The sequence below is a fragment of the Corvus brachyrhynchos genome, unplaced genomic scaffold (assembly GCF_000691975.1).
Source record: "Corvus brachyrhynchos isolate BGI_N302 unplaced genomic scaffold, ASM69197v1 scaffold94, whole genome shotgun sequence".
NCBI lineage: Eukaryota > Metazoa > Chordata > Aves > Passeriformes > Corvidae > Corvus > Corvus brachyrhynchos.
In genome coordinates, this window is record NW_008238330.1 from 1,718,912 (window position 1) to 1,741,079 (window position 22,168).

The 22,168-nt window shown below is 41.0% G+C and overlaps 1 long non-coding RNA gene across 3 annotated transcripts in view; it reads right to left on the reverse strand.

Annotated features, from left to right (window-relative positions):
• Nucleotides 1-8,928: 8,928 nt before the first annotated feature.
• The window catches only part of LOC108446826, a 33,549-nt gene continuing 20,309 nt past the window's right edge, over nucleotides 8,929-22,168 (reverse strand). For 2 of the 3 annotated variants that reach the window (XR_001862132.1, XR_001862133.1), the window contains 4 exons: nucleotides 21,089-21,253; nucleotides 11,784-15,401; nucleotides 9,429-9,517; nucleotides 8,929-9,005 (listed from right to left, as the gene is read on the reverse strand). This is a non-coding gene — a long non-coding RNA (uncharacterized LOC108446826). The remainder of the gene's footprint in view (nucleotides 9,006-9,428; nucleotides 9,518-11,783; nucleotides 15,402-21,088; nucleotides 21,254-22,168) is intronic. The other variant, XR_001862134.1, reaches the window with a different exon arrangement.

The window sequence follows — 22,168 nt, forward strand, 5'->3', positions numbered from 1 at the left end:
AGTCTAATTGGACAAAGGATCAGCCACCCCTTGGGGTGATTGGCTAAAATCCTAAAACATCCATTGTTAAAATATTTTTCTACTATACTATAAACAAGTCTTCTCAAGGTTGCAGGTGTTTCATTGTTTACAGAACTCTGCTACTATCTTTTGTGAGAGAGAAAAGTCTCTCATGGACTTAGAAAATAGCAAGACAATCCTTGCTAGCAGCATTTTTGTATCCACACATCCTGGCCTAGCAAACTACATGTCCAAAATCCTCAAGAAATACTGCACAAATCTGAGGTTTTAATCTAGTTTAATGTTTCCAGTCCAGGTTGAGGTTACTAAATGGATGAATTCTTTCAAAAATTTGAATCTCAGTTGTAAACATCAGGCTGAAATACCCTCTTTTCATGCACTCACAAGGACAAATGAAAGTATTGCCAAATGTCATTCGTATGCAGGAAAAAAAGTGTACACTTCTGTACTTCAGAGGCATTTGAGTTCCAGCGATTATGAAGTCTAAGAGGTACTAAAGTCTCTTGAAAAAAAGCAGGAAAATCATCATATGTCATTTGCTTGATGCCTACCCCAACTAGGTGTGATCTCGAGCTTACACATCAAAGGAAGATTGAGATTTGCTCTCTCTGGAAGGATGAAGACTTTCCACAGTTCAACATGGTACTGAACTATTTACCACTGTTAGTTGAGCAAATAATTAACTTTGCTCATTGGATGAAATACTGGTCTCCAGCAATGCACACACAGTTTAAACAGATACAGATAGACCAAAAACTGCCTGCCTACATTAGCATTCAAAATATTTTGGCAATTGAAAAAATAGAAAAGACAACCCACTAACATCACCACACTAGAAAGACTGTCCCCAAAACAAGAACTGCAAGTTGACAACATCAAAAGTTAAAATTGCATTTAAAAGAAATTCTTCTGTTTTGAAGAAGAAAGACATGCAAGCAGCAATTTTCCTAATTAAAGCCTTCTGCAAAGTCCACAGCCCCCAGGTCCTCCACGGAGAATAGAAGCCTTTTGCTGGGAAATGAGTCAGCAAATCTGTAAGTGAGCCTTCTGCACTGAGCTCCAAGCACCTTGCACACTGCTGACCTGTCTCTCACAGGAAATGTTTAGGAAAGAGCCTGATGACAGTGGCAGACAGGTAGGGAGAGTCATCACCTGAGGAGATACAGACAAAATGGGCACCAACATCAGCTTGGCCCCAATCAGGCAAAGGGTCAATGGATTCCCACTGAGAACCCCATCCAGAAATCCCCATGCAAAAGGCAGCAAGTCTGTTATTGCAGGGTGTACACTGTGAGATGCTGCCATGTAGATCAGTGACTGGCTCTAATGCTGGGCGTGGATGGTGGCCACAGCAGGGTCAGCCAGACAACAAGAGATGCAGAGATGTCTGCCCTGCTGTCTCACAGAGGGCAGCGACTCAGCAGCACTGCACCCCTTGTGCTGCCCCAGTGATGTACCTCAATTGCTGTCTAAACAGTTGTGAGCTGAGGAAATAGGAAGGGCCCCAGGGTTTGTCCACTGAAGTGATCAGCTCTTGGGGGTATGCAGTTGGTCTCATTTTGACATACTTGAGAGTGAAAAAGCTTTTGTTACAAAGTTTATGGAAGTTGTCAGTTCTACCATCAGCAAATAACTAAAGCCGATTATCAAGGCAGGCACACATAAGTGTAGCTGTACAGATCTGTACCTGCTGGAGAGTTGTTCTCTAGGTTTACTGAGATGTTCTTCATGCAAAGTGAAGCTAAAGGCATCAGCACAAAACTTTCCAGGCAGAGGTGGTGCTCCAGTGCATCCAGAGCTAGGATAAGGTATCGTGTCAAATTGTGGGTGTTTCCTGGGAAGCTTTTGGAAGCCATCTTGCCATTCACCTGTGAATACTCCTTCTGTACCTAAAGGCACAGTTAAGCTTATACCCATCTCATATGAACATGACTAAAGTAAAGTTTCACAAGATTTACCAAGCTTTCCCTAAGAACCAGACTGGAAAATCTTAAAGAAGCCATAAAAAGGCTTCCTACTGGAAAGAAGCCACAGGATAAATCTTTAGGCAAAATTGACTTTCTATTTGAATTTAGGTCATTTGGCCCAATGTGGCAGAATTTTAACAGCTGTAGTAACTTTGGAAAACTCCTACATTAAGTGATTTCCAAAAAATATTTCAGTCAATCACATGGAGAAAAGAATAATTTTTTTTAAAAAAGCAGGAAAATCATCATGTTGTGCATAATTTCTCTTTACTTCCCCATAGGCTACAACAAGTCAAAGCATAGAAGGAAATTAATTGTGTGTACTTGAAGAAATTGTTTTCTAACCAGTTACTTCTGTGTACCGTTTGCATGAGAAATTGAAGGTAAGAGGTTTATGTGCAGATGCCACACTCCTCTGAGATCATCTCTTAACTGCCATGAGACAGAAAGCAGTTTCAGAAGACAGAAAAAACAGTCATCTGAGAACATTTGCCTCTGGCAGAACTATCTTTTTTCCTACCTCAGTTAAAATTACCCCTAGGCAAAACCAGGCAGAAGGATTGAAACATTTGCAACAAAACATGCAATTGCAAACATGTAACCACATACACTTAAGCTTTATTAGAAATGTGAAATGATGTGCCAAACTGGGAAGAATGGTCCTTGCTAGCTTGCACTGCGTAAGCACAAAATTTTGCAGAATGGCTCATTTTTCTCCAGATAACAGTTCTGCTCCCAGATCTGAGTGAGACAAGCTCACACATCTCTCTGATACCCAGCTGCAGATGGTAATCCCATCCAGCAGCACAAACAGATCCAGGAGACAAAGCAGCTCCATAGCCCATGTCAGATGCCTGAAGTTGGATAGTATAAACACTACTCCTTCTGCAAATGGTCAGGACAGAATCTGAGAAACATCGACTAGGCATCCTGAGTTTCATTTTTAGCATGTTGTAGGGCATAGCTGAATAAGGAATTGAAATTGAATGCAGGGATTCACCAGAGTGTCTTCCAGTAAAGGGGTCATTTCTGTCCTGAAAAGGGCTAAGGATACAGTTGTGCCTTAGCAATGGTTTTGACCATCGCTGCCTTCTTTGAAAAGGAAAACCATGAAGAGCAGAAACTGGTTAATTTGTCTGTGCAACAAGAAGAAAAATGAAGTCTTTCAGTCAATATGTAGGATTTAAAATAGAGTCTCTCACAGCTGAAATGCAGGCATTTTGCTGCAAACAGTGGGAAAGAATGGGACTGGTAGAACAAATCCTGTCTCTTATGCCCAGAGATTATTAGCACCCATTCAGACAGAGCAGCTGAGCCCTGGACATATTAAGGTTTTCCACCAGAAATCATATAAATCAGCATCTCCTCATGATGAAAGGCTTGGGTTGAATTCAGGATTTGAACTCATGACTCCAAAAAGTCAAGACTTCAAGAGTGTCTTACTCTGGTTTGTTAAGCTATACCTGAAAAAAATCTATTTAGTGTCCAGGAAGACAGAGATATACTGACAAAATTAATCTCAAAAGAATCCGTGAATGGAGCCTGAGCTTTAACATACCTAAATGTTATATGCCTACCAAACAGACAGAAAGGCTAAGTCTGCAAATTGAGAAAAGGGGGTCCTGGAAAAGCAGGGTTTGGGAGAGTGTGACACCCTGCTGAGGCAGTGGGACTGGCAACACAGGAGGGAACCTCCTCCATTTTGGTGATTTCAGTTCCTAAGGAAAGGTGAAAGGACAGTGAGATACAAAAATTTAAAAGCAGCATCCCTTTTGCAGAAATAGTGACCAAACGCGGTAGAGCCTGCCAATACTCCTATCTAGTCACAGAGAGAGCACTAGAGGGGCTTTGATAGCCTCTAAGTCACTGCTCCCATCCCAAATGTGTACAGTGTGTATTAATATATTTCATACATTTTCTTTGGCAAGTTTAATGGAAACAGAGGCTTTCAATGAAAAGGCTAAATGAGCCAAAACTCACAAATACCCAGCTATACTGTCTACACGCACTTTTATTTCCTCCGCCTTCCTATTCCCCCTTCAATAAAAGAGCATTTAAGTGGTATTTTTTCCACTTGGCTCATGTGGAAGGTGAGCTGATCTGTACTGTGAAGTTCTATATTGGTTCCTCTTTTATTTTTTCAGAGACCAAAAAGGGAAGGAATAGAAAACAGCCTCTTTAAATGAAATATGCCCTTGTCAAAACAATTTAACAAATGGAAAAGGCATGCCCATTATGCTAGTTTTCCAGAAGTTCATCAACCTCACTGTTAAATCTTAGCATGTAAGAAAAATTACTCTATTTGTTCTTTATGGTTTGTTCCCAAGATCAAAGTGCTGTGGGCTGGAGAGTGTTTGACATCCAAGAAACACTCGTTGCTGCAATATTGTCTGTAGTGCCTTTTGTTAGTTTTGTTTCTTTATAAGACTTTAAAGAACAGCAGTCAACACTTGCAGCACACTGGCCTCCCATCAAATGCCAAATTCATCCGTTCAGAGCACATGGGAGGATAACATTTTTATGACTCTTACTGTGGTTTTCTCCTTTCACTAGGTCCTCTCATAGAAGCAACTGGAAATTGTCTTGCATCCCAATCTCCTTTCACTTGCAAAAGATTTGTCCAACAGAGAAGTTAACACTATTAATCCTTTATTTTAAAAAGCATTAGAGCCTTATATAGATAATAGCAGCAAGTCATGTTGGACCAGTCTATAAATCATTAGAGGCTTCATTTTGTGGGTTTTTTCGGTTTTGCTTTGATTTGATTTTGTTTTTAAATAGAACTTGTTGTCCAACGTAATTTTTTGAGTGTTTTTATTTAGCTCCTATCAGATGGTGGATGATATTCAAAGGGCTGAAAATGTATGTCAGTGACATAAAACTGCTTTATTTAACCAAACCAGTTTAACTGACTGAATTAGCTGACACAGACTGTTTCAGTAGAAACGTTTCAACACCTATGGCTCAATTTCAGAAAAGCAGAGTTTCAGTCAAGTTCAGTTAGCTTAGCTGAGCTCATGGGATTTAAAAAGCAACTGCTCCAAACCTCACACCACTGCAAGGATGGAAACTTTGTTTACTTCTAGAAGGTAACCAGAGTTACAAACACATCCTTCTCTCTGCAAATGGCAAGTTTACTTGAAACAGCGAATCAAGTGCAAATGCCTTTTCTACAGATAAAGAAATATATTTATTAATAAAAAATATATAATTTTATATGTCCTAAGGGCCATAGGTCTAGAATGATCACCTGGCTCAGGCAGACTAATCCCTAGTTCTCAGGAGCAGCCTTCTTACAGATAATCCCCTTTATAAACTTACTGACCTTCGTGTTCTACTGTGTTTTGTGCTCAGACTGTTCCCGTGGAACAGTCAGAGTTTTGAGCTCAGCCACTTTAATAGTTAGGAACTCCTTTCTTAACCCCAACCAAAATGTACTGTTGGCCAGTGTATACCCTTCTGTTCCTTTGCCAGCATTGCCCTTCAGATTAAGAGTTATTTTCTGCCATGATGTATTTAAAGAGAAAAAATTTGCATGCTCTCTCAGGTTTTGCCTTGCCGAGTTAAACAACAAGCCTCTCCTAGCTCCTGTTTGTAAAACAAATTCTCCATTTCCCTGATCATCCCCGTAGCTTTGTCTATGCAAACTTCAGTTTCAGATCATCTTTCTTGAACACAGTTAGTCAAAACCATATGTGGTATCTTAACTGAGGTCCCGTTAATGATCTGTCTATGAGGTTCATAATACTTCCTTATCTGGAATCATCCTGCCTGAGACATCCTAGGACTGCATTTACCTCTTTCATATCTCCACAGCTTACAGTCAGCTTGTGACAGAGCGAGCCCTGTATGTTTCTTGGTTGTTTCCAGCTGATGATCTCCCAGCTTAGAGCCCCCAAATGCATGATGTTATCTTCTGCATTCAGAAATTTTACCCCATTTGTAGTCCTCAACATCATACAGCTCTTTATGTGTACTATCCCAAACTCCCTTTGTACAGTTGGTGCATCCCAAATTTGTGTCCCTGCTTAAAGAAGTACCCAGAAGCAGTTCCCCAGGATGAACTGTCCAGAATATAATTAACAAATAATTTTTTAAAACCCCCTTTTTTTCTGCACACCAGGTACAACATACTTTGAAACCAGTAAGAAAGCCAGATGAGTAAATCGAAGTTGGAAGAAGATGGAAAGCTACAACCAGCATAGTTACAACACTGCTTTAATGGGACACTGAGCAATTTTCCCCTAAGAGAGCACAGTAGAGATGAATCTAACAAGGTCGGCTTCAGTGGGACAAAGGACAGAGTTGCTTATGTGCTCTGGAAGGTTACTCTGTAAAAGGCAGTGTGAAAGATGTCATGGCCAAGTTTGTCAAGAAGATAACAAAAAACCAACAAATTACTTTCATTACCTGATAGAACAAAGCAAGATCAAAACAAGTAATGTAAAGAGGCAAAGGCAACTAGGGAGGAGCCAAGACACATCGAATTTGATACCTGGGAGGGCTTCAACTAAACACTGGTAAAATACAGGAAGCTAAAGGAAAGGTGTTACATAATCTAAACAATAAACACAAACTATGATTATTTCTGGCAACACCACATTTGTAATGAAATGTGTTTAAGTGAGAAGACAGCTGAATCCAAGAAGGTACAAGGAGGGATCACCTCACTAAGGTAGATTCATGTTGTTAAAGCAACATATAAAAAAATCAAAGAGTATTTTTAAATTTAATGTCCAGGAGAGAAAGAAATTAAATCTGTTAAGAAAGAAACTGAAGAATCACAAGATGAAAAACTCTTCACTTGACTTGAGAAAATTTTACAAGCAGAAGTTTTCAAGGGGAGAGGAAACCAATAACAGGTGAAAGCAAATAATGGTATGATTTTTTTTCACCTTCACCAGAAGCCTTTTTTTAATTCTTCACAGCTAACCTACCTTCTCTTGACTTCCTACTATTGCAACAAAGAAATTCTTCATTCAGCAGAAACTATTCCCACCTTATACAATGCCTTCGAAAACTGGTGTCAAACCTACTACAGTCTGCTGAAATTACTCATGTTAAATCAACGACCAATCAATTACATTTGAAGCCTGCTGTCAGCTCACCTGCCAAAAAAGCTGTGATTTGCTAAATATGCTTGTCATTTCCCTTCAAGCAGAATTCCCAAAACATCTGTGTTTTAAAACTGCTTACTGGAATAATGACACAGGGACTTCTGCATGAAAATCAACAGCACCAGAAGCCTTACAGTGTTTTCTCAAGTAAAGAGCAGAGAAAAAACCCAGCAGTCCTTTGAGAACTTCAGGATCCCAATCTTCCAGCTGAATAGCTGAGAGCTCAGAGGTACTACCCAGACTCTTACACATAGAGCTGCATGGTGATGTGGTCGTGTGGGCTGCAAGGACGTGGTTCTCTTGTCTCCACAAAGGACAGCCCAGTCAAAGAAATGTTAATAGCAACAAACAGAAACAGAACACAAACAACACTGCTTCTTTTTCCCTCTAGGGAAACGTGCCTAGTGATTATGAACTTAACACTTAATGCATATAAATTGTTTTCTGTGTGGCAGTCTTTTCAGTCAAATAAAGAAAATAACAATAACCTTCCTTTTCTCTTACTAATGGTTGAACTCTCTTGTTTGGGACAACACCAAGAGGACATACAGATAAAATTAATATTTATTTCAGATAATTGTGTGCAATATGCATCTGTTTGAAGGTGCTGACATGTATTTTAATTATACATAGAATTTTCCCAAGGTTTTCTGAAATATTCTGTAAAACACAATGTGGAACACAATATAATGCTAAAATTAAATATTATTTAATCTCTTTTACAGGTGGACATATTTCTGTACATACACATGCACTTTTTAGGAGAAATTTATACTCAATAAGACTGCTCTTTTTGGTTTTTTCTGCATTTTTACAATGCCATTATGAATAAACAATGAGATGCTGAAAGTGAAATAGTTCATACTCTATGGCTCCCCAAGGTGTTAAGAACAGCAGTCAGGAAATGAGCTAAGAAAAGCCCACTCTAACATTTAAATACTAGTAATAGCAGCACATATCATTAAAAACTCTGACAAAAAAACCCTTATGAGAACATAATTAATACCTCATCTAGGGAAAACAAACAGAAGAACGTGAGTAGTTTTAGAATTTCTCTTTTACAAAACATCACAAATGTAAGGTGAAACTCACTGCCCACTGGTTTTCTAAGTGCTGAGCCAAACAGAGGGAAAACTCTCAATGATTTCTCAGAAGCCAATAGCTTATCTAGAACATACAATAAACTAGGCAAGATCCTAATTTCCCTTTGCCAGACAGAATATTGCTCAATTAGCAGTTTGCTACCTGAAGTCTCCTTCTACACCCATTTTGTAGGTAAACAGCATTAATTTCTTTCTTGTACTGAGTGAAGCTTCTCACAACTTGCCTGAAGTTCAAAAAGTCGTCCCAGACAGCACAGCCTGGACTTGATCATCTTCTCCTGTCCAGCTGCAGCCAAAGAACCCACTGCTTCCATTTGTTTCATCCCTGCTGCATCTCAAATTGCTGCAGTCCAACAAAGCCTACTGCACTCAGTGAAGACCTTTTCCTAAATTTCATCAGTTAATGTCAAGCATGGGACACACCTAACACACGCCTACTGCGGTAGCCCTGAGAAAGCAGCTCAAACATACAGCCCTGCACAACACATCTCAAGTGCCCACACTTTCATACTGACTTGCCCCCCACCTGCGGCAATCCTGCTCTCTAACCCATTCCACATCACCACAAATGGAGGAACAAACCGTGGGTATGAAAAAAGACATAAAAAGGCAATTTAAAGAGAAATTCCTCAAAAATACCATGCAAATATATATGAGAGTTATAAAACAAGCAACAGATTAAGGCCAAATTAAAAAAAAAGATTGGCACTCGTACATCATGCTCACAAAAAGACATTCCAGTTGCATTTTCTTTCATGTCTCTTTTCTTGTGCACAGCTCGAAGTGTTTAAAACAACCTAAAGAAATAAAATAGGGAGGAAAAGATAATCAAAATTAATTAGTGACATAAAATAAATTTATTTTATGCCTAGAATTTACCATTACATTCATCTCGTGTGACTTCTGCACACAACACAGACCACCAGATTTCACAAAGTAGCACCGGAATTCAATCAATATCTTTAAAGGACTCTGTTGAAAAGCCTTACAGCCTGGAAGGCCTAAGCAGCACATCAAACAAAGCCATTAGATTTCCCTGATTGCAATTACAACCAACACCAGAGAATTTTATCTGCAAACGGCCACTTTTAAACAAAAAAGAAATGCAAAGCTAGATCTGAATCCTGCTCACTGACGTATGACTTGCAGTTTCATTCAGAACTTAAAGACTGATAAACAGTCACAAGTTACAAATTTCAGATCTTTTGGTGAATGCGTACCTTTATTCTTTTTTCTTCTCCTCTTCTGCCTTTTCATGAATCCTTATTCAAAAGTGACACATTTGTTCAGTTCAGGGAGATTCTTCTCTCTGGAGGGGAAATAATTTTTATCAGTAAGACTCCCTGGTGATCAGGTAGACTTGGAACTGCTGTTAATCAGCCTTTTTGACATGGTACCTTGAATAGCACTTCCCATGATGCTTTGTGTGCCTACCTTAATTCTTTCCTTTTGAACTCACCATGACTTATAGGTGTCTTTTTTTTCCTTTTGTGCGTCTGAAGTTATCTCTCTATTAACTTTAATTGGAAAGGTACCTTTTGTTCCCCTAGAGTAGTCATATACTAACCACTGAACTCCCTAGGCTCAAATTTCTGGGGTAGCAAGAGTTCAGTTTTCTGACAACTCGTAAAGAAAAAAAAAATCCAGAGGAAAAAATTGATGTCTTTATTATCGCTAATAACATAAATTATATTTATACTAAAGATGAACTGTTGCATCCATTTATATCAGCAAATACAGAGGATTCTACTGGAAGTCACAGTGAGTTCAAAAGAAAGGAATTATGGGCAGACACACAGAACATCACAGAACCCCGACCCTTGCCATCTGCAAACCTTACTGAAAGGTATGCTGCTAAAAATAAATAAATAAATAGCCTTTTTCCGAGGCACTGGGAGAAATGTGAGTTCTTTCATAAAGGCAGAAGCAACAAAGCTTTGTTTCCTGTAGACTTGTGCCTCTCCCTCACAATACTGCTGTTGGCAGGGGAGAGGGGACACATCCAGGCCAGCCTGCACCTTGTAGCACCCCAATTAGCCCCACAGGACACCTGCACGGGATGGCCAGACCCTCACCAACCACAATATGTTATAGCTGAGTTCCCATCTTTCCCTCACTATTTGCTCTCATTTGGGGCCTGTCCACCAGCCAAGTTTTTTTCAATTAATTTGTCAGAGCTTCTGGGACCTGATGCTCTTCCAGGTCTAGAAGAAGCTCTGCAGAAGCCCTAAAAATTTCTGTGAAGTGACAGGCAAATACTCTGGGTATAAAACATTTCTCCAAGAGAGCTAACCAAAAGTAAAATATCCTCTTGCACTTTACTGCACATTCAAGAGATTTGTTCTTACCTACTTCATAGCCTGACCATGGTCACATAAAATGATAAAGAAAAAAGATGTTACGCATTGGGCTCTGAGTCAAAAGGCTTGAACCTTCCTGGAAAGCAGAGTTTCATCACCTTCATGCTGTTCAGCTGTTTGTATCCACAGAATGTGACCCAATCTTCTTGATTTTCTTTGTACCAGAAGAAGAATTTGGACTAAGGAGGGCCAGGGCATCAATACATCCAATTCTGCTGTCCCAGATCTGCAGAAGACCCTGAGTTAAAGCAGCAACTACCACCCTCTCTGTACTGACAGAGGAAAAAACCCCATCAGTAGTATGTCAAGGATTAGCACAGAGTCAATGGCCCACTCCTACAGGTGCACAGGATTTTGCCAGCTGGCCAGAGCTGACTCATTTCTTCCTGCATAGGGTATCTGGAGCCATCTCTGTTTTTAAAGCAGTCATCTTAGGGCAGCTGGTGATAGTATTCATGCTTGAGGTGATTGAGCTACTGGCTCTGTGTCATACTCCTGTGTCTAATTCAGTGCATTTAAATATCTGCACTTTTGAATCCTGCCTTATTTCTCCCATCTTCCTTTCTAGCACTGGCCACACGTTACAAACCCAAGGTGTTGTATCCTCCTAAGAATTACTACACAAAACTCTCCTTGCCAAAAACCTACCAGACCACAGGATAGGGTTAAAATTGCATCCCCTCTGCATTTCTTGCAGCTGAGTCTTCAGCAAACTGTTGTTTCTTTTCTCAAAACCATGCAGCCAGGATGCTGCCAGGCATCCCTCGGATGAAGTGGATGCTCTGAATACGTGTTGGCTGGGGAGTCCCACTTTGGGCACCCAGCCCAACAGGGCATAGGGTCCCCAGCACCTGCTCACAGGGCAGCCAGTGCAGGAGAGTTGCTGACCTGCCAGCACCTAATGGGGTGCATTCACCAAATATTTTATTCACATGTGTTATCCCTGGCAGCATTCAAAGCCAGGCTGTATGGGGCTTTGAGCAACCCAGTCTAGTGAAAGGTGTCCCTGCCTGTGGCAGGAGGGTTAGAACCAGATGATCTTTAAGGTCTCTTCCAACCCAAACCATTCCACGATTCTATGATCATTTAAGTGTTTCGGGCAGAAAGGAAGTGTGAGAGAGCACTGCTACTTGAAGTGACCCAGTGCCTGTGAAAGGCATTGAGTGAAAGGACTCGCAGAGAGAAAGATCCTATTTATTCACCCAGACTACATACCAGGCAGTTGTTTGTTTATCAGGACCCCAAAAGCACCTCAATCGTGACATGAAAGTGGTTCCCTAGGAGGCAAGACTGCTGCAGTGTCCCCTTCCTGAAGACAGACCTGGCTAGCCCCATGCAGAAGCTACAGCAATGCATTCTGAAAGGAGGAGAAAGTGAGATGGAAAAGTTAGTGGGTCAAGGACACCACTTATGGGCAAAAAGAGACTCAACTTGGGGAAGATTAATATAATTTATTGCCAATTAAAATAGAGTTGGATGCTGAGACAAAAATTAAACTACCACCTTGCTACCACTCACTACTTTTCCCAGGTTCATCTTCTCTCCCAACTCCTCTACTCCCCTACCCCTGAGGGCTCCTGCAGTCAGCCCGGGGCTGTGCCCATCTCTGCCCAGCACAGGGCAGCCCAGCCTCACCCCACCGACACCCCTGTGGCCCCTGCCAGCACCTGCCCCCAGCCTAGGGCCACACTGAAAAGCAGCGTGACAGCCAGTGTCTTTTTGGGGCCAGTGGTACCATTGGGCCATCAGCCACTGACCCCGGGGAGCCACAGGGTGCCCGGCAGCCCCCAGCCAAGGCTGCTCCCAGCCCACCTCAGTGTTCCAGCACTCAGGCTGTTCCTGGCGCATGTGGTTAGTGTGCTGACAGAAAGCAGCACAGGGACAGAAATTGCAGTTCTTAGAACCAGTCTATAATTTTCTCCTTTCCTATCCAAAAAGGTAGTACAAACAGAGCTTTCCTTACCATATAAACAAATTATTTTTGGGGGGGGGAGAAAATCCCAGGCAGCAGTTTTCCCAGTGTGATTCATCTTGTTGGGGAAGTTTCTGGGAAAGCAGCCTTGCAAAAATGTTGGCCTTTAGGTCTGCAGTAACAGGCAGCAATAAAAAGTGAATTTAAATTACCATCAGGCTAAAAGAAGATGCTCCAAGCCACAGCACCAGCAGCCTTCTCTGCTGGGACTGCAAGGCTGCCTGGCACTGGCTCCAAAATTAGTTCATCTTCATCCCTCTGACTGCCAAATCGCCTCACTTCCCAGCTGAGGTAGCACACTGAGGAGATGTGCACAGAGTTTGCTTAAGAGCAAAGCCAGCCCTGGAAGCTCTTCTTCCAGCCCCGGAAGCTCTTCTTCCAGCCCCATGAGCAGCCAATTGAGCACAACCAAGGCCATGCAGAGGGTGGAAATAGTCTTCCCTACATGCTCTTTGGGCTCAAGGGGAAGTCAAGTTCTGCCATTAGGGGAGAAAGGGAAGCAAGCCCTTAGCAGTGGCCATTGACAGGACCTGTGCTGTCATGCCCTGCTGGCAGGAGTGTCATACACAGCTCTGATCTGCACCAGCTCATTCCTCAGGTGCCAGTGGTGGTCAGCCCAGCGCCCAACTGCCAGATCTGCTGGAAGTGTTCAAAACCCATGTGGATGTGGCACTTGGGGAAGTGGTGGTGGCTTGGAGGTGCTCATGGTGGTACTGGGCTAATGGTTGGACTCGATGACCTTAGAGGTCTTTTCCCAGCTTAATGATCCTGTGATTCTCCCTCCATTCCCACCCCACCTTCGTTACCAACTTGCAAGCCAGGCACCAAAGCAAGGCAACTAACTTCCCTAGGGCAATCCTCTAAAGAGGGCACAGAATGTCTCACAGGTACAAAAATCCTTGCAGGCTGCTCTGCAGCACTGGCAGCCCCCACCCCCCTCAAGCTCCACAACTTGTCTTTGAAATGGCCTGATGACTGATTATGGGAATCTTCCCCATGCGGTACCCCCACACCATGACATCTCAATCATATTTCCATTTCTTTTTTAAAGTAACAAAATGGTTTTCCTGGCCCAGTATGTTTATCAGTTAGTCTGAGCCAGTTATCTGCACAGGTTTACGGTATGCAGCCTAGAACCATTAGATTTTTATCACATCTTATGAAAATCATACACAGCTTACTCTTGTAGCTGTATATTACAAGGGAATCGTGCACAGAGAGACTGGTTCTCCTTAGATTACTATCTCTGAATTGATGCTGTATGAGGCATAACTGCTTAAAAGGTTATAACCGATGTAATTTTTGCCATTACAGGTAATTTATGGCTCCTGTGTGTCTGACTTGTCAAATCTTCTTACAGAGATCAAAGAGGGTCTGTTTGTCATATGCATTTATCTAACACTTGTTCCTCTGCAAGCTTCAAAACGCAATAGTTATTCTTTTCTTGGGTGTCAATTTTCTCCTATATGTCTTGCCTCTTAGTCCTTGTAAATGTCCTCCTAATGCAAAATGCAGGGGTGCTTTAGCAGCAAATATGAGCAATGACTACTTCTCTAGAGGAATTTTTAAAAGAGAATTTTTTCCTAAGCAGGGGTCCAGTCCTTCAGAGAGGTCTGAAGTCATGCACACAGATGTTTTGAAGCTCCAGCTGTGCTTCAAACCTTGCTGCATTATTTTCTCCTCAACTTTACATACTCTGAGCTGATCTCTGCTGTTGTGAAAGAAATCCTTCAGGAAAACTCCTGGAGAACAAAATACCCTTTCATTGAATAAGGCAGGGGGATACACACATCAGGTGTACATCCTCAGCTCCTGCCTCTACATCTGCCTCCACTTCACCTCTGTGCCGAACCCTCATATCCTGCCGGTCTCCATTCTGTTTCCTCGTTTCCCGTTGCTGGAAATCATATTCTGCCTTACATTCTCAAGACTCTACCCCAGTCACTCACAGGATGACAAAAAGCTGTGACAGTTTCTTGTTTACTCTGCACAGATTTCACAGCAAACTGAGCAGGTGTAAAGGCAGGCAGGGAAGCACAGGAGGGTTCAGTGACAACACCCCCAGGGTTGCACAGAGGAACACAGAGCTCTACCCATGCCCTCCTTTCTGCTGTGCAGACTGGTTGGGGTTACAACAGCTCCAAGGGCATGCACAACAGAGGCAAAATGCTGGCCACATAACAAGAGGGAGGGACAAGAGGGTCACTTTTCATGAGGTCTGGGGATTTTGAGAAGTATCAGTCTTTACAAACCTCTCCAGTAGATCTGAGATGGGAGAGTCTGTTGAAAGGACTCACTTCGTCCTGTTTTCCCAAGCAAGGAACACTTGGAGATGAACAGATGTGCTTCTGCATCAGGCACAGGAATCTCGGGGCTTACAGAGAGGAGAGGGCACCAGAGAGTTCAGCTGTAATATTATTCAATGCCACATGTCCCCACCAGCCAGGCACACAGGGTGCCTGTGGGGAAAGGAGCCACAGAGGAGCTGAGCAAGAGAAGGGTCCCCACTCCCACTTTCCTCACAGCACCACAGTGCTCCCTAACCCATGGGACACTGCTGGCTGCGCCATGGAGCTGCTGCCCCACTGCGCTATCACATCCATATGTGAAAAGGTAAGGAGCCTAGCAGCACTCAGACATACTCATGTTTCACATTTATGAACCTTTTACCCATTTTACTGTCAGAAGGGCTGCATTTCTCAATGGCTATGAAGTGTGAAGTGTCTGGAAACACAGCACGCTCACTGTGGAGGAAAGAACTTTACAGAGGAGCTTTGCCAGTTTAACTCTACATTCGGTTTTTCCTTCCAGTCAGGTATGGAATGGCAGGACATGCTTAAGCAGGCAGTATAACAGGAATCCTAGAGAGAAATAAATTAAATAAATAACTTTAAATAGTAAACACATAGATATAATTTATTTATTCAATAATAAATAATAAATTTTTATTTAAGTAATAATAATAACCAGAATTAGAATAACTACACTTTGCTGAAGGTGAAGTCCTTTGAGTAAATTGACTGAAATTGGTATCTTCACTGACGCATCATTTTTGACAGGGTTTACAGTACAGAAGATTTGTGCAGCAAATGGGAAATATTCTGAAAAAGTACAAATAATTCTTCAAACCATATATACAGAACAGGATTTCAGCTGCAAATACACACAAAATCTAGAGTTCTTAAGATCTAAGGATTTGGCCCAATAATACAATATGCATTTGATTCAGAAACATCTAATGCTTTGCAAAAACTGTTCCTAATATCAGGGACAACTTTGGCGCTGCCAAATGCTTGACATGGCTTTAATGTCAAGTAGAACTAAAGACTGGCAATTAAATAGCAATAAACTATAAATTGCTGATGCATATTATATATGATTTACATGTATGACTATAGAAGTTGCAGAAGTATGTTAGTTGCAAAACATCACTAACAACCTCATAATTAATATAACTAGCATCCTGTTGGAAATATTGCCCACCTCTGTGGACATTTTGCATCCACATTTTGAATCTTTCTAGATTGTTTGAAAAGAATTCCAGTATATTTATTCAAAAATCATTAAAATCCTAATAAGTGTAATAATAAATGATTTGCTTCTTCACAGATTAGTTTTAACACCAACTTATTTTACTACGCTGATAAAATCTATCCCAATCGCAAATATTATTCAAACTGCTTCAGGATCTGCTATCTCTTTTTTTTCCTAAGTTTGTTTTTAGTTTCTTTCTCTTCCTTCCAGTGTCTTAGATGAGGATCTCTCTTTATCTCTGCCCCAAGCTTTATGCTATAACAGTCTTGAATGGCATATCAGAGTCTATTTCTGAATACTGGAACAATGTCTCTGACAATATGTATTAGTGTTCTGGCACTTTTCTCTGGAATAAATTTTTTTGTGCCTCAGACAATAGACAATGGCAGGAGATTTGGACAGACACTAAAGAACAGACACATTTAGTCAGTCTTCTCGGAAACCACTCCATGACTGCAAGCAGGAGTTGACAGAAGGCAGAAATACCGAGAGTCAACTACCAACTAAAAAGGAGCTCTAACGTTGAGGATTTTATGAAACACAGAGAATACTGTACTTCCTCAGGATAGACTGACCCATTCAACTAAACAAATGCCAAAAGAAACACAGGCCCAAAAATCATGGGTTTGAGTTGTTATAGTCAAGATATCAAAACCTGAAAAGAGTATGAAATCATTTCACTGCCTGTATCTGCATGATGCCAGCCTTTACAGTTAAATATGAAAAAAAGAAGAAAGAAAAAAGACAGATAAGAAATTATTTTTCATTTATGAGCATAACTACATACTTACTATCAACATGTGCCATAAATACCCTTCCTAAAATGGAAATATGTGGTTTATAAAAACACACCAAAGAAGAAGCTAGTGTTCTTATTCAGATAGGATTGATCAAAGGAAATCCATGTGTTACATCAGACAGACATATGCCAGTTCTGTGATAGTTAAGGACAACCGTCCTGGATAATGGGCTTCATGTGTATGGTAGAAATACCAACTAGAAACGATGCAGTTGATAACACTGACTTAAACTGACAGCATTAATTTCAGAAAAATTTTACTGTCCAGTTTCCACTCCAGAAAACTAACTGTAGGCTGTCTGCAATCTTATGCCTGGGTGCTGTGCTGTTTTCTGTTCAGGATATAATCATCAGAAAGTCTCTTTTAGATATTTTACAGATATTAACCATATAAGATATTGATAGAGAGCCTTAGTAGCATGTGCCATCCATAACTTGTTTTTTTGATAGCAACAACTTTAGAATCAGAAAACAGTGTGCCTTATTACAAATCATTTTCTTGTGTTCACCAGTGATATATTTACAATTTCTCCACAGTCTGGCAGGCCCAAATAATTTATTCTCTAAGCTTTCTACAATTTACAGAAATGTTTTGCACACCATTACTGACACAATCCTTTGAGAAGCTTAACATTAATTTAGGTTATGAATATAGAGGAATTTCAGTTGCCTTATTCACTAGTAGTAGCAAGGTGTCATTTCCTCAAAATCATCTTCACAATTTAATCTATTGGAAAAATACACATAATCTTCCTATGAAATAGTACCTTTTTGTAAAAAAACTAAACAAACATTTCCATTAATTAATCCACTCTGTGAAGGTTAGATACCTCATTCTGAATGCACTTTTGTTTTAAATCAAGGTCTCTACTCAATGGACTCATGTTCTATGAGGTCCAAGACAGTTGACTAATACAAGTTATTTCCCATGTGCTGTGCAGAAATCTATGTACACTAAAGTTTATAATAGGAAATGTGTGAATTTGATAACCAAAGAGTAAAACCCACTGATTTATGCCATCAGCTGGAAGTGTTAGCGCATACTACAAATCAATGCCTTTACATTAGTGACTGGCACTTCAGCAATAATTTACCAGTAAAACAGACAGTGAAACCTCTGTCAACTCATTCCAGAATCATCATCTTGTGCATTAATACTACATGAGAACAGGATAACAGGAGATAAGGGAGAAAGACAAAATGGCAATGAAAGGCAGTGTCCCAGAGAGGATGTTCTCTCTGACCAAATCTCAGAACCAGGGAGGAAGGTAACAAGAGAAAAAAAGCAGTAAGAGCCACAGCACTCGTGCTTCAAGGTAGAAGCATTCTGATTTCATTCATTAGGTGAACTGTGGTCTGTCAAGCTTGTTATCTTACTAAACTGGAGCTATTTTGTTACCTTGATCTCCTGCTCCCTTCCCTAATGCCAAGGTTTTTCTGGCTTTGCCCCATGTGTCACAGTGGTTACAACAGCTCCTGGCAGTGACGCTCCTCTTTACCCACTGAGTATCCATACAGCATTACAGGCCTGCAGGGGATCTACAGCTACAGTCCTAAGAGTAGCAATAAATAATACCCTCCTTGCTAAAGAGACTTTTTCAAAGCTATTCAAATATAACCGAGCAACTGTCTGAAGTATTAGCACAACCTTGGAGGTTTCTACTATGGGGAAGAGAAAGAACACCTCTTTTTAGCAGTCCTGTTACTCCTAGAGTCGTATCGAAGGGACACGGTGCACAAGCTTTGCTCTCAGAAGTGCATGACCACATTATCCAAAGATCCAACAGAGGCTCTTACACTCATCTGAACTCAGTAATTACTGTAGCTCCTCCTGAACCCTCCTGTTCATCACTGAACGATGTTCATTATACAGTGCAAGCACACCCAGGGATATGTCACAGGGCAAATTTTGCTCCTGGACCTGGGCTGGCAGATCCCAAAATCTTTCCACAAGTGCCATCAATCTGAATGTCATTTTACAGGGCAAAAGCAACAAGAAGCACTTTCAAAGCCCTCTCCCACAGGAGAACTGTGCAAATGAGGGATTTAAACTTTGTTATACCACTTTTCTCCAAATCTAGTTTGAGAAAAATACCCCATTTTCACTTTGGAATAGTACATTTTCCACACAAAACCTGTTGTTTCCTTGCATCTATTAAAGCTGGAAGAGGCATTATTTACACCAAGCAGATGAGCCTTAGGCATTTTAAACCCCCTGCATTCAGCATTAATCTCCTGTTAAATGGTGCAGCTCCCATCAGGGGCTGGACAAGCTTCTCCCTGCAATTAGCTACTTTACAGTGACACTTCTCCCACTTCAACTCAAAAAACAAAGCCAGTGCAGCGATCATGCAGAAACACCCTTGAAATTGAGAAACTCCTTCCCTGATATGAAAGTTAGAGAACCCAGAGGCTCACATATGAAATATCAACTACTCAGGACCAAATTTTTATACAAGTATTTGCATCTCATATTAACAACAACAAAAGAAAATCCCAATCATTCTGAGGGCTGCGTTTCTTAAATGAAAAAAAAAATGAGAAAAAAGGAAGGGAATATAAAAGGTGAATCAATTGTTAGCCTACAGGTAAATACCTGAGGATAGCTGTTTCCCCCCAACAGAATTTCAGATTGTTTCTATGCATTTGTTGTTTTGATACGTGGAGAGGAAAGCTTAATAGAAAACTGACTGAAGTTTGCACCTTTTGCCTCACAGTGAAGAAAAATATCAGTGCCTGTCATCTTCTGTGTCTGGCTAGTCACAGGCATTCGAGCATCAGGCAATAAACTGCAATAATCATGAAGTTAGCTTAAAATTCACCTGATCTTCTAAATTCCAAGTACTATAAACATAAATTGGGTTGTCTGGATACCTCTATTTTCAATTTTTTTGACCTCTATAGTTCTTCACTTTTCAAGCTGTTCTCTGCAAGCCTGAAGACTAGCCATTTCTTTAATAGATCTGGATAGCTAAAAGACCGGCTTCCAGCAAGCACAGCTTACCATTCAGTTAAGCTGTATACAACTATTTCTATTTCCTGGGTTGCATGTTTTTGCATTACACAGACTTGTGATCCTGCAAAGATTTATTATAACCCCCCTGTTCACTTCAAGTGCTCTAAATGGTTTGACTGAATTTCTCATTGGGGATTTCTCACAGGGCATAAACTGAGTCTCTGGAGGAGCAGTGTGAGCAGGGCTGTGCCATGAGCGGATCAAACCAGGAAGCACAGGTGGCCCAGCACAGGCCATGCCCTCACTGGCAGGGTAGCAGTCTCACAAGGTCTGAAGATGCGGCAGAGGCCGGAGGTCACAGCAATGAATCCAATCAGCAGCCTCTGACCAGACAAAGTAACCAGGCAGTTCCAAGGTCCATCCAGCAGACAAGGTCAAGAGGTAGGACTGGAGACAGGACAGGGTCCATCCAGAAGACAAGGTCAGAGATAAACATGCCCACAGCATAGCTCAGGCCTGGACTGGGTGCCAAGCCCTGAGCTGAAACTGGGTTCCCAGAGAGCAGGGAGAAGCTGGTCAGGATCAGTAAGGTTCAGTAGTGCCCCAAGGACCCTGAGAGCTATAAGCTTCGATGGAACGCTCAGGCACAGCCCTTGACCTCATTGAAAATGCAAGAAAATGCTGCCATTAGTTTCCATGAGGTCAGGATCCACCTGATGTCTTTCTTTTCCAGCTCCTGTGACATGTACCTCAAATACCCTTGGGTCACATGTCAAATAAATAGATAAGAGTGATAAAATTTAACTAAAGCCATGCAACACTCAAAGCACTGCTCAGTCACAGCTGTTAAGGATATTAGCACTGTATCAACCATCAACAAAATAAAAATTGCTATTGTGTTTCTGGCCGGCACTGGAAGGTTTTGAAGCTTTTTTTCTAAGGCTAGCTGCCAACAGTGCCATGGGAGTGCTAACACACTGCCATTTCATTTTAAGGCTAATATTGAAATACAGTAAAAATCTGCATTTAAACAGAGCTATAAAGGCCAAAGAAAAGATTCCTCTTGCTTTCGGCAAGTTTGGATCAAGCAGCATACCAATAGTTTTCGTGTGTGAGAGTGATGTTGCCCTCTGCTGGGTAACCCACAACCAGAGCAAAGCCCCTGCTCTTCAGAGTCCCAGCAGATTCAAGCTGAGGCAGCTTACATACTTTTGACACTAGAATCTTTGCAAATAGCAGGTGATTTAGGTTTGCTGTACCCCAAGGAGGAGGTAGGAGTACACTATTGGCCTCTTTTTGTAAGTGCAGAGACAGAAGATACAGGAGGGACGCAGTTTCAGTCCTCATCTCTTTGTAGAATATGGCCCATTGACTTCCAGTGCAGAATCAGCCCCATCAAATTTTTCCAAGGTCATGTAGAAAAGCTGTAGGAAAGTTAAACAAAAAGAAAAATAGAAAGTGAAAGACTCTATGTTTCATGACTCTCCAGTTTTAAGCACACGACTGAAAGAAAAAACAATCCCTCAAATACATTTAGTCCTTAAAACCTCTAGACACCAATTATATACTGCAGGGTATGTCTACATTAATTCTCACCTATATAAATTTATTTTTCCTCCTTTCACAAAATCAGATTTAATTTCTCTTAAGTAACAGATAAATTACTAGTGTCTATATTATCAGCACCCTATTAAGAGCAGGAATCCAGCCTGATGCCACTAGGATGTTGTAACAGTCCTATCTCATCAGTGATCAGACTAAGGTCTAGGGAGTGAAATTTATCAAATGCCATTGTACAGTGTATCTGGAAGGATGATAAACATGATTAAAATTCATTTCACCAACACAGTTGCTCGTATGTATTTAATGTCCTTTTCCTTGGAATGGTTAGACAAATTGCACAGTTCCCTAAAATGAAATTCAGTCTTGGATTTTATACAACGTGCCCTGATAATACAAATCAATATTTTGACAAAACACATTCTTGCCTGAAGATGAAGTATAATGTGTAATAAAATACACTTAAGTACTTTATAATTTACCCTGAGAGTACAATGCATTTGACCAAATGTCATACATCATTCCATGGAAAACCAGGTGGAATATATAATCTATACTCCTTAAAGAAGCAACTGCATTGAGAGAGCACACAATTAAACACTTAATATTCAGAAGACATTTCAAATAAAGGATGTGTGTGGAACCTCTTGAAGGTATGCATTGTTCTACACAATTTAACTGCAAGATCACAGCTTTTCCCCAAATGCAGTATCATGTTCTCTAATTACTTTAATTTTTAATATGGAGTACATTATCTTCTGTGTGTCAACTTGCTTTTG